This window comes from Amblyomma americanum, chromosome 6 (genome assembly GCF_052857255.1).
Source record: "Amblyomma americanum isolate KBUSLIRL-KWMA chromosome 6, ASM5285725v1, whole genome shotgun sequence".
Classification (NCBI taxonomy): Eukaryota; Metazoa; Arthropoda; class Arachnida; order Ixodida; family Ixodidae; genus Amblyomma; species Amblyomma americanum.
Window position 1 is genome coordinate 114,800,418 of NC_135502.1, and position 14,898 is coordinate 114,815,315.

Consider the following 14,898-nt stretch of genomic DNA (forward strand, 5'->3'; position numbering starts at 1 on the left):
TCACACTTCCCGGCCACCGCGTCGCCGCTCATCGCCTGTGTGTCGTCTGCTCACGGCGTGCACAGATGTGGCAAGAGGTTAATCGATGCTGCCTACATACCAAAACCTTATGCACGTTTGCGTACGCTAAATGCAGCTATTTTGTCGGACGTTACGACATTTTAATACCCCTGTCACACGGCCAGTTTCAATCACCCTCGAGTCGAGGGTCTTCGAGATTCTCAATCGCCATCGAACTCGCCGCTGCTACAGTGCTCTAGAATATGGGTAGTGGGTTCAGGGAGCGGCCAGCGGTGAGGCGACTTGTGTCGACGATACCAGATGGCGCCACCAGAGCATGGGCTGTATGAAATGCGGCGCGCCGCGCCGTGGATGCGCGCTGTGCATAGAATCGTCGGAGAAATAAGCAATGCTCTGTCTTTTAAAACAGGTCCTACAAATAGGTGAAGCTGTACACAGATATTGTCGGCGAATCAAGAAAATTAGATGTAGTAGTAGCCAACAGCCGATAGCGCGGTGGTGCGGACGAGCGGCCCCGTTAATGCTTCGCAACGCTGATCGTGCTCTTTTGCAGGTACGGCTCCCATATTTCAACGTTAGTGCATACTAGTATTATCGCCGCCCATAGGAAAGGCTGAGTACAGGGAGAGGAGCAAACATTCTATCGATCATCGGGGTTATCCAGCGGCCAACTCGAAGCTGTCGGCAAACGTGGCCGAGTGTACTCCAGCTTGAGCCATCGGAAGTGTTTTAGTAGAGGGGCGGGGCAACAAGAAATTGGAATAAAAAAAACGCTTCACTTAGAGACCGTTGTGTGTACAGCGTACTATATGTGAATGCGATAATTTTAAGTGTGGTATGCATGCCTCTGTTTTGTAAAAAGGAAAGGAACGCCGACCAAAGGTTGTTGTTAAAAAAGAAGACGTTCTGGCTTCCCTATGGAAGCCTTGATAACTCTGATCAAGGCTTCCGTAGGGAAGCCGAAACGTCTTTTTTTCTAAAAACCTTTGGTCGGCGTTCCTTTCCTTTTTACATGAATCTTCTACCTGACCGGACGAGTTTTCGTCGAACTTTAGATTTCATGCCCCTGTTTTAATTGTTGTTTTGATGCATGCATTTTTTTCATCAAAACGAAGGGTCAATTGCCGCCGATGTATAAACGCTGATGAATGCAAGACAAGATAAAATAACTTTTATAAAACAAAGAACTCCTTTATTGCAGCGCTCCAACTATGCACAGTGTGAGACATATTCTTGAATTTCTCAAAGGAATGCCGTGTTTTCTTGTTTGCACAGTACATTTAGCCGCGCGACTATGAGCACTTGCCCATCTTAGCATGAAGCTTCTTTTTCCTGCGAGCTTCTCGCGACTCATTGATTGATTTAACATAAAAATGCAGCCTTGTCAAAACATAAAACTTGAGAATGCTGACTGTGAGCGCTTCTGAGTGCTGGCTGCACCCTACACCACATGAAATCTGAGATTTTCCCAGCACCATAACATCTACTATGCTGTTACTGCACAGCTTTTCCTGACTAAAAAAGTTGTGAAAAGGTTTTCCAGCCTTCTCACCATCAAAAAAAGCACACGAGACGGGTAGAGCAACCCTCCTTTGTCACAAATTGCAGTAAACTCACTGTCCTGGCTTTCCTCATTTGGCGCCTGTAGAAGCAAGTTTTTGCATTCAACACAGTCATTGCGTGCAATGAACTTGCGCGCTACATAACCTGCCATGTAGTGTATTAGCCGGTCATCGCTGTTTTCAATAACATAACCGCTGTGATCTGGAGATATTTGGCGTAGTTTGCCTTCAGCCAATGAGAGATTGCCCGACTCTATGAGTTTGTCAATGTCTTCCTCTGCAGTGTTGGCATTATATGCGTCCAGCAAGGAACTAAGTGGCTCATTGCTGTCGGCGTTGCCTGATCTCACTACTCTCGCTAGATTGTAAAACGAAAGACAATTCACTACAATCAAAAATTGGGTTGGTGTAGGGTGATCGTTAGATCCACAGGACTGCCTAACTATACCGAAAAAGTTCTCCAATGGATCCTGACTCAAGCGCGATGTCATTAAATACTTAAAACCCTGTGTACTCAGGAAGTCCAATAGTTCGATGGTGGCAGTAAGTGTGACCTTAAAGCTAACTGCTGTTGACAAACTTATGAATCCTGCACCGTTTGCATGCGTTTCCCACAAGGGTCTTGGTCGTTCGCCAACACGCTACTCTCAGTGTCAATGCCCGGACACCTCGATTCCTTGTTAACGTCGGAAGCATTACTTTGTGGTCTTTTCGCTTCATTAGGATATGTACTTGTGCTTTTCCTCTTTCTAGGTGGCCTCTGTAGCGGTGTCTTCTTTGACAGATAGCTCGGCGCGTTCGGCAGCAAAGTTGGCACCGCATCGGGTAAAAGTTCCGGCTTTCCACGCGGGATGCGGACTTCTTTGCCGTCAATGATGTGTATAAAGTCCCTCACAGTGCATGATGGCTCGAAATGTAGCTCACACACACAGCAGGTTTCGTCCAAAACCTTATCTTTTCGATGAAGGTTGCGTTCCCACTGCTTCCGTCGGTTCTCATCCTTTGGCACAGCGAAGAGCGACGGCTGATCGCCTTTCGTCCACTGGTATCCCGTTTTGCACCCGGGAGCAAAACAATGCCGTTGACGCCGACGATTCGGCATGACCGTAGTCTTAACGCCGCGAACTCACAAAGAGGAAAAATGCACCGCACAAAAAGAAACAAACAGCTGCAGGCAGCTTGGCGGGACTGCTAGCCGCGCGCGCGGGCGCGCCGAGCCTACAGCCCACGCTACAACAGCGCCACCGCTTACTTCCGGGACCTGTCGACACTCGCCGCCTCACCGCATCGCATGGAGTGCGCCGGCTCCTGAACCCACTACCCATATTCTAGAGCACTGTACCGCTGCTACACGGCAAATCTCAACGGCCATTGAAATAGTTCTCGTGTCTCACTCTACGCTTGTGCGGCGCCACAATCGCTACTTTAGATTTTACAAAAATAACAAAAATATTTGATAAATGTATACGAAATGCTTAATACACGCATACGCGCATGTCGTTTAAAATCCTTTTAATTGGGCGTACGCGACGGACAGATGCAGACACTGCTGTAGCCATTCTAATACAAGACGAGCCAAAACCAAGCCAGTCCAACTGCGTCGGAGCGCTGCTTCGTCAGGCTTAAGACCGGGGAAATCGCCATGATATCTGAAAAAGAAGAGCTATTTTTCTCTTGAAACTTTATGCGAGAGTAAGAATGGGCAAATCGAAGGCGAATACAACAGCTTAGAACACGATATTGCTTTGAGGGATTAGCGACGAAGCTGTTATCGCTGTGAAGCGGGCGGGCAGGGTGCCGCCATGTTGTCAACGTTAAGTACGCAAGCAACGCAAAGACTGCAACGCAAAATTAATGCGCTTAATGCAGTTAAAACCACTCTAATATATTTTAAAATAATTTTACAAGCTGCTTACATTAAATTTTATGCGAATAATGTTTGTTCATGTTTCTGCACCGTGAATGTGTCGTGTACGAAAGTGCGCTTGGCGCCACTCGGAGCAACGCTAGCAACCTTGGGCAGCGCTCGAAGGCCCTCGAAATCTCGATGGAGTTCTGCGCTACTCCGTTGACTCGATAGGCTATTGACTCGATCGCCATTGAAACTGCCCGTGTGGCAGCGCTCGATCGCCTTTGAGTCGATAGACTATCGGTTCGAGGGCCCTCGAAATGCCCGTGTGACAGGGGTATCATACCCCTGTCACACGGCCAGTTTCAATCACCCTCGAGTCGAGGGTCTTCGAGATTTTCAATCGCCATCGAACTCGCCGCTGCTACACGGCAAATCTCAATGGCCATTGAAATGGTTCTCGTGTCTTACGCCACGGATGTGTGGCGCCAGAATCGCTACTTTGGATTTTGCAAAAATAACAAAAATATTTGATAAATGTATACTAAATGCTGAAATACACGCATACGCGAAAGTCGTTCAAAACCCTTTTAATTGCACGTACGCGACGGACATATGCAGACACTGCTGTAGCCACTCTAATACAAGACGAGCCAAAACCCAGCCAATCCAACTGCGTCGGAGCGCTGCTTCGTCAGGCTTAAGACCTGGGAAATCGCCATGATATCTGAAAAACAAGAGCTATTTGTCTCTTGAAACCTTATGCGAGGGTAAGAATGGGCAAATCGAAGGCGAATACAACAGCTTAGAACACGATATTGCTTTGAGGGATTAGCGACGAAGCTGTTATCGCTGTGAAGCGGGCGGGCAGGGTGCCGCCATGTTGTCAACGTTAAGTACGCAAGCAACACAAAATTAATGCGCTTAGTGCGCTTAAAACAAGTCTAATATAATTTTAAAATAAATTTACAGACTGCTTGCATTAAATTTTATGCGAATAATGTTTGTTCATGTTTTTGCACCGTGAATGTGTCGTGTACGAAAGTGCGCTTGGCGCCGCTCGAAGCAACGCTAGCAACCTTGGGCAGCGCTCGAAGGCCCTCGAAATCTCGATGGAGTTCTGCGCTACTCCGTTGACTCGATAGGCTATTGACTCGATCGCCGTTGAAACTGCCCGTGGGGCAGCGCTCGATCGCCTTTGAGTCGATAGACTATCGGTTCGAGGGCCCTCGAAATGCCTGTGTGACAGGGGTATCACATTCTCACTTTTTAAACGCCCAGTGGCGCCATCTGGTGGTTAGGACAGGAACCATTGTTGTCAACAACTCGACGCCCCTCTTAAGCCTAAAAGGGGAAGAATCGTCACCCGAAATAAAAATTAAAGCAAATTTATCGCTCAAACGTTTTCTTATGGGCGAGATAAGACAAAGCGAAAGACCGCTGGCTCTTTTATGGCCTGTGAACGTGCGGAAAAATGCAGTAACTGCGACGAATCCAGTCCGAAGCGAGGCGTCCTGCATCGAAGGGCGCCGCCATGTTTGTCGCCGCGGGTACTCGCCTTCCTATTGGCTGACGAGATTCGGCGGATTTTTTTCCGGTGGCAGAATTCGGTCCAGGACCGATCGGCCTTTCCGCTGGATATTGCGGAGGAATTTCTGCCGCGGAAGCGGATTCCGCTCACTCTCGCCGCCGAATGTCCAATAGTGAACGCGCCATTAGATAGCGAAGTACGCGTGCACGCACCCTGTGTGTCCCGTCAACTGCGGCCAACCCCTGTGCGCACGCGCAACAACGAGAACGCCCGGAAAATGCGCCGAAAAGCGGATTGCCCGCACGCGAAAGCCACAGAGGGCAGAATGGAGATTAGAAAAGGAGGGAGACTGAATAAGAAGCCGTGAATGTGGAATGCGGGAAAAAACCGCAATAAGGGGGAGTAGTAGGGCGCGAGGGAGAAAAGCGGGCCGGTGAGGCACGCGGGTAGGGGGAGTAGAAATTACTCGCAAAGGAGTGCCGTGAAGGCAGGAGAATGAGAGCGGGCCAAAATGGCGCGCGGGGAAGAGTGTATTAGGAAGCCCCGAAGGACAAAGTTGCCATTGAGGCAGGAGGGGAAAGCAGGCACACTAGGTGCATGCCAAAAAGTCACCGTTCGTCCAGAATCCACAGGGAGATGTCCGAGCAGCAGACACACGCGGACACAGCACAGTGGTAATCCGTTCGAAGGAGGAGGGAAAGTCTGCTGGGTAAACGGCTGCAGTGCAGGGGCGTAGGAGTTTAGCTGCTGTAGGACCGCAGAAAATGAGGCACAGCAAGGTTTCTTGGATGACGGTTGAGTAATCCAAGGTAGCGGGCCGAAGTAGGGCGCGCGTAGTGGAAGCGAGGGCCTCGGAGGACGCCGACGGGCGAGAACAAAGGGCCTGGTGAGAGACCCCGGCCGCCGGCGTGGAAGGAAACTTGGACATGAGGCGGAAAGGTGTTGTACGATCACTTTGGCGCTTGCGAGCGAGGCGGATGGTCCCAGCTTTCCGATTGGCGCGCCCGGCAGTGCCTGTCGTCTAATCGCGTGCGGCGGTACAGTCATGCATGCTTGTAGAAAAACGCGCAGAATCTTGCAGTAGGAATAGTCAGTATTAATTGCGGCGTACTCGAGACATCCGTTCCGTCGACGCTTTTTTTTTTCCGCAGGATTTTCGTCGAAGGTACAATCGTGGTCGGCTGTGATATGTGTGGGAAACGACATGTGGACCATTTATATCCAAGAGACCGAAAAGCGCGTCACATCGCGATCGCGAACTCCTCCTCGTTCGATCGCGATGTTTTCACAGCGGTCGACGATTTGCCAAAATAACAGAAGGCTGCCCCCTCTGAAAGTTAGGCTACCCTCAGGATTTCAGAACAACGACGCGATTCTTATTGCGAATTCTCGTTAGGGTCAGGCCACAGTACAGGCTGCTATCAACTGACCGTAATTATAACCGGGATAATCACATTTTTCAAATAGTTAAGATTACATACTTAATATTTTTAGTCAGTTATTCAGAATTGCACACTGCAGTGTTTTTGCACTGCTGACAGAAAAAAATAATGGCACTTGCAGCCTTTCCTAAGAGGCCTGTCACACTAGCCCGACACGACGCAGATGCAGACACGACAACGACACCGATGATCGGCCGACCGGGTCGGCAGACCGTGTCTGTGGCAGACCAAGCTGTCACACTAGACCGACAACGACACCAACGCGTCCGACAACCAGATGTCTTCGTAGTGTGACGTGCTTTGACACCCGCGACGCCGACAAACCCAGTCTGCCGACCGTGTCGACGCGAGATCGGTCGCCGAGCTAAAACATTCATCAGGCACGAACACGATTCCGCTCTAGTGCTGTTTGTTTAAGTTCATAACAAGCTCTGGGATAGATGAATGTCCAAAAAAGTATCATTACCTAGGATCGTTGGCCAATGCCAAGGTGCTGGTTGAAGTGATAACTACGGTACAAGCAAATTTCAGCCGCCTGCTGCTGCTGATTCGTGCGGCTCGCCTGATGTCTGCTAGATCCGCTGCTGAAGGCGTCGCGGAAATCGAGCACAACTTTATTTTATTATGGGACAGGTTGGCAGTAAAGGGGTGACTAGAGAAGTTTCTTTATTACGGCGCTGGCTAGTTCCAAAGCGCCCTGAGCTACGGCATCGATGCGAAACCAGCTAGGCTTAGCGACGAGCACGGCAGCCGGGAAGCAGCGCAGTTAAGGCGCGCTCACATTAGCGGGAAAACGCGCAACGCTGGACGTTTTCCGCATGCCGCTTCCCGCGCAAGCCGGTTTTTCTCCCGCGGACAGCCTCCTCTGCCGTCCCGCGGAGCGATGGGTTCAGGCGTGCTCACACTAGCGGGAAGCTTCCCGCGCCGGCACAGCGTCAACGTCGACGCTGCCTCGCAGCTCCTCAGAATGACGCTCACACTGCGCGCGTTTTCTCGCTGCGGTTGTCTTGGAATGTGGAGAGAGGAGGCGCTGAGGGAGGACCCGAACGAGCAGAAAGAGAAGGGGATAGTCACGTGACACTAGAGAAGACTGGAAAGCGCACCCTGCTAGCTCCCCTCCCGTCGCCCTGGCAAAGCAGCCGCCGAGTGCCCGGCCGGCCGGGGCCGGCCGGCCGGACGCGCGCAGCCTCCGCCGACGGGGTCACTGAACTGGGATCGACGTCACGGTTCACGGTCGGCGCCCATTGGCTGTTCTGGTCACCGGCACGGGAAAAATAGGTACCGAACCCATCGCTCCGCGGGACGGGAGAGCAGGCTGTCCGCGGGAGAAAAACCGGCTTGGGCGGGAAGCGGCACGCGGGAAACGCCCGGCGTTGCGCGTTTTCCCGCTAATGTGAGCGCGCCTTTCGGTACCTATTTTTCCCGTGCCGGTGACCAGAACAGCCAATGGGCGCCGACCGTGAACCGTGACGTCGGTCCCAGTTCAGTGACCCCGTCGGCGGAGGCGGAGGCTGCGCGCGTCCGGCCGGCCGGGCACTCGGCGGCTGCTTTGCCAGGGCGACGGGAGGGGAGCTAGCAGGGTGCGCTTTCCAGTCTTCTCTAGTGTCACGTGATTATCCCCTTCTCTTTCTGCTCGTTCGGGTCCTCCCTCAGCGCCTCCTCTCTCCACATTCCAAGACAACCGCAGCGAGAAAACGCGCGCAGTGTGAGCGTCATTCTGAGGAGCTGCGAGGCAGCGTCGATGTTGACGCTGTGCCGGCGCGGGAAGCTTCCCGCGCCGGCACAGCGTCAACGTCGACGCTGCCTCGCAGCTCCTCGGAATGACGGTCACACTGCGCGCGTTTTCTCGCTGCCGTTGTCTTGGAATGTGGAGAGAGGAGGCGCTGAGGGAGGACCCGAACGAGCAGAAAGAGAAGGGGATAGTCACGTGACACCAGAGAAGACTGGAAAGCGCGCCCTGCTAGCTCCCCTCCCGTCGCCCTGGCAAAGCAGCCGCCGAGTGCCCCGGCCGGCCGGGGCCGGCCGGCCGGACGCGCGCAGCCTCCGCCGCCGCCGAAGGGGTCACTGAGCTGGGACCGACGTCACGGTTCACGGTCGGCGCCCATTGGCTGTCCTTAATCACCGGCACGGGAAAAATAGGTACCGAACCCATCGCTCCGCGGGACGGGAGAGCAGGCTGTCCGCGGGAGAAAAACCGGCTTGGGCGGGAAGCGGCACGCGGGAAACGCCCGGCGTTGCGCGTTTTCCCGCTAATGTGAGCGCCCCTTAAAGGCGCGCTCACATTAGCGGGAAAACGCGCAACGCAGGACGTTTTCCGCGTGGCGCTTCCCGCACAAGCCAGTTTTTCTCCCGCGGATAGCCTGCTGTGCCGTCCCGCAGAGCGATGGGTCCGGGACCTATTTTTCCCGTGCCGCTGACGAGAACAGCCAATGGGCGCCGACCGTGAACCGTGACGTCGGTCCCAGTTCAGTGACCCCGTCGGCGGAGGCTGCGCGCGTCCGGCCGGCCGGCCGGCCGGGCACTCGGCGGCTGCTTTGCCGACGACGACGACGCGAGAAAAGGGTGCGCTTTCCAGTCTTCTCTAGTGTCACGTGACTATCCCCTTCTCTTTCTGCTCGTTCGGGTCCTCCCTCAGCGCCTTCTCTCTCCACATTCCAAGACAACCGCAGCGAGAAAACGCGCGCAGTGTGAGCCTCATTCCGAGGAGCTGCGAGGCAGCGTCGACGTTGACGCTTTGCCGCTGCGGGGAAGCTTCCCGCTAGTGTGAGCGCGCCTTTAGTCGCACTGGCGCTCCCGCAGGCGGCGTCGTTGACGAAAGCGCGGCTGTTGCGCAGGCATGCTGTCGTTGCTCGAATATAGCAGGCGGCCTTTCTGATAGCATGGCTGTTTTGTCTTTTTTGATGCGAACGTGAAGTAAACCGAGCCTGCTCGCCGGCAGGCCAGCCTGGATCCCGTCCGCCGCCGTAATAAAAATCAGCTTAAGGTTGTTTTTGATGTAAGAAATAAACGCTGAGACAGAGAAATGTGCCAAATGTATCATCCCTGAGTGTTAAGTGGAAGCCCACAGGTCCGATGGGACAACTCCCCCCCTCCCGCACCTGTTACCAGGAGCGGTCATGCCCGGGGGGAAATCGAGGAATGTACGTCGAGGCGTGACGTGATGCCCGCGCTTAGGGTGAGCTGCGGCACTAATCCTTTCTGTTCCGACGCGTGGCAATCGGTGGATCGAATGCACATGCAGCGAGCTGTGTACGCAGTCACGCGCCCAGCACATTCCAGGAGGAGCGAGGTCCACTGGGCTCGGACAGGCGAGCCCTGGGCTCCGCCCACTTGCACATACGGTGCCACTGCACTGCGGTTGGTTCCCCAACTGGCAACGTGTCGCCGGACGAAGACCTGAAGTGCTCTTCGTACTGCTAACCGCCGTTCCCATCAGTAGGAGGGCAGGAAAGTTTAACTCTGAGGATCGTTGATCAACACCGTGTTGCTGGTAAAAGCAACAACTCCGATACGAGCAAAATTTCTCGCCAGAATCGCCTCGCAAGCTGCCGCTGGCCCGCCGTTGCGGTCCGGCTCCCCTGTCGCCCGCAGCGGTCCGCTGGCTCCGCAGCCGAAGGTGTCGCGGAAATTGACCATAATTTTAGTTTATGGTGAGATTAGACTGTTAACTGCAAAATGATATTAAGAGATGATATAGCGCAGGCTACTCGCGAAGCGGCGTCCGCTGCGCCAGGCAGCAGCGCAGTTCGTCGCCTGGCGCGACCGCAGGCGGTGCCGTTGCCGAAATCTCGCTACTAGCGCAAGCATGCTTTGTCGCTGCTCGTGTATAGCAGGCGGTCTTTCTGATAGTATGGCTATTTTGTCTTTTCTGGTGCGAACTTCAACACGCAGTAATCAGACCGCTGCGGGTGGCAAAGCGTACACTTTGAGCTCGAGTGCTTGAGTCGAGCGGCGCAACGATGCTTGCTGCTCCGTGTGTCCCTGCTTGCAGTGGGGCTGCAATGCGCAAGCAGCGACAGGTGCAGCGCGCCGGCCGAGTTTTCGCACATAAGAACACGGGATCCGGGATCGCCTGATATGAAGACGACGCGGATCCTGCTGCCGCCGAACTACGCAAATGTTCAATAAAAGTTTTTCACTCACTCGCACATAGGTCGCCTGCTTTTTACTTCTGTCACGAATGTCACACTACTGAGTGCAGCACCTCTGAAAGCTACTAAGTGCTCTGTTCTCCATGGCGTCGTGGGTATAGCAGTAGCTTCGCATTCCAGAGGTTCCTATAGTTCGAATCCGAGTGGTCAGGAATTTTTTTTCTTTTTATTATTGTAGTTTTAAATAATCTCTCCCGTCTTGTTTACCCGTGAGCGACTGGATCTATTTTTCTAGCCATGCCTTTCTGACCCAACAATAAGTGCCGCTCAGTACTGGGCTGCACTCAATCTAGGTTCATAATCACGAGTGTTAAGAGTTTGTTTTACTATGGTGGGATTTATTTAAAAGAGTTAAAAATGAAGCGCCCCGGCCCATGAATTCCGCATAGCAGGAAATGACAGAAGAAGAGTGAGAACGAGAAAGGGCCAAGTCGGCGGGAGGTCTCGCACGTTGTCTCGCTAGTGTGACATGGGAATTGGCTAACCATCGGCCAACTGCCGTCTTGTGGGAGACGTGGCGCCGACGCCGACACTCGGCCGACTGTTTTCGTCGGCGCAGTGTGACATGGAGCCAGACATCACGATGACATGGTTTTGGCAGACCGAATCGGGCGACTGTTGGCCTGTCTTTTGCACAGTTGTTGTCCTTTTAATATGTAAACACCCCCCCCCCCCCAACTACCTACAATCAGCTGACTGCTAATGCAAAAGACATGCTTATCTATTCAATATATTAAGTTGTGTGTGTGATGTGTGTGTGTCTGAATTGTGTACGGATTAAAAATGCACATTTTAGCACACTGCTGTCCAACACAAATGCAAATGCACATGAGAAATTATCACTTTTCCAGTTGTTTGCAACAGGCAAATCAGTTCTAATTAAAGCAGTTTTACATTTTACAGAACAGTGACAAAGTAACAATAGTGACTTATTTTTGTTGTTTTTCAGTCCATTATTAAAGCCAAAATAGAAATAGCACTGTGTGGCTGCAAAGGGGCTTAGACATGCATCACTTTGGCTGTAGTGCAAGGCGCTTTGTTCTCCACAGAGACAGCGGGCCATCAGGTAGTCCTTAAGCATATCTTCATGAGTTGATATTTCCGTTGCACAAGTCAGACTACAGCATTGAAAACAAGTATGGGAAGTTCTGCTGAAGGCCATGTCATTGTTGCCATGTACAAAATAAGCTGGCATATACTCTGTGCAACTCCAAAGCATTCTCAAATGTCGCTGTGAGTGGAAAAAAAGTGGGTGCCTTTGTATTGCATAAAAGTCTACACATGTCTTTCTATTACTATAAACATAATTAGATGTGGGAGCCAGTAAAGTGGGTTACAGGTAGAGGAAATGCAAGGAACCAATTTGGAGGGTTTACATTGCAATGGCTCCTGGCTTGGGCTGGGAAAGAATACTTTGTACAGTCAGGGAAACAGGATACAATGACCCTATAATCTTGTTATCTCGAGCAAACACCAACATTTCAAGCAGAATTTGTAAACTTGGATTTCCATTATGAGGTCTATGATGTTGCACAATAAAATGAAATAAATATTTAGCCATTTAATTATGTGACAGGCATATATGCATATGTTCTCTGATACAACTTTAAAGCAATGTTTAAGAGTTATTTTCACTCATTAGTAAAATGTAGACTAATTGAATGTAAAGGTGACCAGTTCACAATCTAGCTAGCAAAAGAGAGCATTGCTTAATTACTGTTAACTGATGTTTATACCACTCAACATGTGTTGAATTTTAGAGTGTGCTATTAGTTGCCGACTATCAACATTTTCAGCAAAATATACCTATTTCACTGCCATTCTGGTGTTCAAAGAAAGAAATTAATATAGGCATGGATAGGCATCAGAAACTTGGAAAAGACCAATTTGAAGTTAAGCCGAAGAAAGCCAAAAAAAAAAAAGCAGTGATGAGTTTTGTCTTTACTGGTGTCTCTGCTGCAAATTGAAGTTGAGGGCTTTTGTGTTCAAGATGAACCAACAGCCCGGTTAACACTATCGTGAATATATAAAAGTCACATGCATAAACATGCATTCGTAGCATTCTCACTGAGCCACGTTATGAAGGCGGTGTGTTGATAAGCTGAAAAGATGATAAGAGAGAGAAACCAAGAAAAATCTGACACAGATAGGCACAATAATGCATAATGCATGCTTAGCTTTTGAGTGCACAGGTTCAGTTGGCTCGACCTAGCTTGTGCACAGTGTGCAAGTTAGCGTAAATGCAACTGTATGCCGTCCGACAAAACTATTGTGTAAATCTGCCCCAATATTACTTGAAATAGGTTGTGAGGAAAAGTCTTACGTGTAAGAGAACATTGCGTTGGCTTGCCGAGCTGAGCAAGTGACTAAGCACTTCATTAGAACAATTTATTTTAACATTTATTATACCTAAACAGTACTAAATGACAATACTTGAGTGGTCAGCTTTGTGTAGAAGTAATCAACCATTAGCATCCAAGCACAGCCATACGGCTACAAAAGAAAGCTTTGTAGCTCTTCTTTGTGGCCTTATGGCTGAACTTTGGTGGATGTCAGTGAGTGATTACCTGCTTATTACAAATATTCTCTGCCTTGAGAGAATTACTTTAATTAGTGGACGAGCATCATATATTGTGTGCATTTCTGCAGTGACTCAAGGGACAAGAGGCTAGTAAGCCTTGTGAGGTGGAAGGCCATTCCAGCCTTTAGTGGCAAAAACAAAAATCAATCTTGAAATGCAGTGGCATGAGCTAACTAGGCACAACAGTACTAGTGCGGCTAGTGCAGAAGGAAACATGAGTCAGAACAGATTAGTTGGTTATGTGACGGTAAAGAGTTAAAAAAAAAATTTGCAGTTTCTGCACGACATGAAGAAATGTGAGGATTCACCTTTGGTGCTGTGAAACTGGAGCTTCAACAATAGTCTGAGAAAATAAAACAAGGGCTCAGGTCTGAACTCATTCTATGATTTTAGTTAAGTTCGGTTTGTGCCATGCGCCATTAGAACGCCCAAGGTGATGCCACACAGGCGATCTGAACGCAAGTAACTTGGAAGACGGCGATGCTAAGTACATGTTATGGTGTAAATATCCTAGGCTCTGGGAGGGCGTACAAGCATTATGAGGTGAGACCATGCGAGCCATGTGAATGGCTGAGTGTTTCAACCAGTATCCAGTGAATATACCTTTCTCGGTAAAGTCTTACAAGTAGGCGAAATGTAGTTTTGCTTACAATGAAAAAAAATATGAGTGCATTCTTAGTAACATTAGCAAACAGGCCATTCTAGAGCATGCAAAATGTTGGTTTGGAGAACTAAAACATGGGTATTGACTGCAAGATGGCAGGCCCCTTGATATAGCCATCAGTGAAGGCATGTAACAAAACACTGAAGGGAAAGACAATGTAGGTAGTAAAAAGCTTAGGCTCAAGGACAATGCCTTGGGGGAGATCCAAGACTGCAGGAAAAGGCAGGATGCTTAAGAATTGCCAAGGGAAATCTGCCGACGGCTGGCTTGGATCCAGTTTAGAGCTATTGGATACAAGTTAAAGCACGACAAAAAGCCATACATAAATAAGCAAATCACATGCTTTTTCAAAGCCAAGAAGAAAAGCATCGAGGGGGATATTGCAGTCAAGGTGCATGTCGTGAAGAACAAGAGCAAGTTGGCTATTGCAGGAACGTTTTCTAAAAGCTTGCCGATTTGGATGAAACAACTTAATGGACCAAAACAATCTAGCAGGGCAAGAGTACAAAATGTGTTTGGTGATTAGCAGCACATGACAATGGCATAAATTGGGCCATAGGTGCTGGGTAATGATGGGTAAGAAACATAGAGGGGCCAAGCTATGATGAGGCAGAAAGCTATCTGATCTGCACAGTATGCACTAGATATGCGAACCCCGTGCTTCCTGTCCTGTTGATGTTTGCTACAAATTTCACAAAACTTGGTACGAGTGTACTGTTGGGTGAGCCGGCGGTAAGTTTGCATGATGAAACTGCGTTAAGGGACGAGGGCAATAGAGAAAGAATTGCTACTATGTGCAGTGGTGCTGTTTTCCGTCGACTTTGTTCCTAACATACCTTTACCAGCTCTACAGAGCTCATTTTGCAGTCTGCTGTTTTAAGTGGTGTCAGGTAAAGCCAATCGCTATTCTTCAACCAACAAACTGCTGTGCCATACAACACATCCTTCTAATCATCTTCATAATTTGCAAGATAAATGTACTTCTTTAGTCTCGTATTCAAAATAACACAGATTAATTGCTTGTGTCATCATTAGAACTAAAAAAATTAACCATACTTTCACATATACAACCATTCCTCATTAGTGCCGTCCTCGTT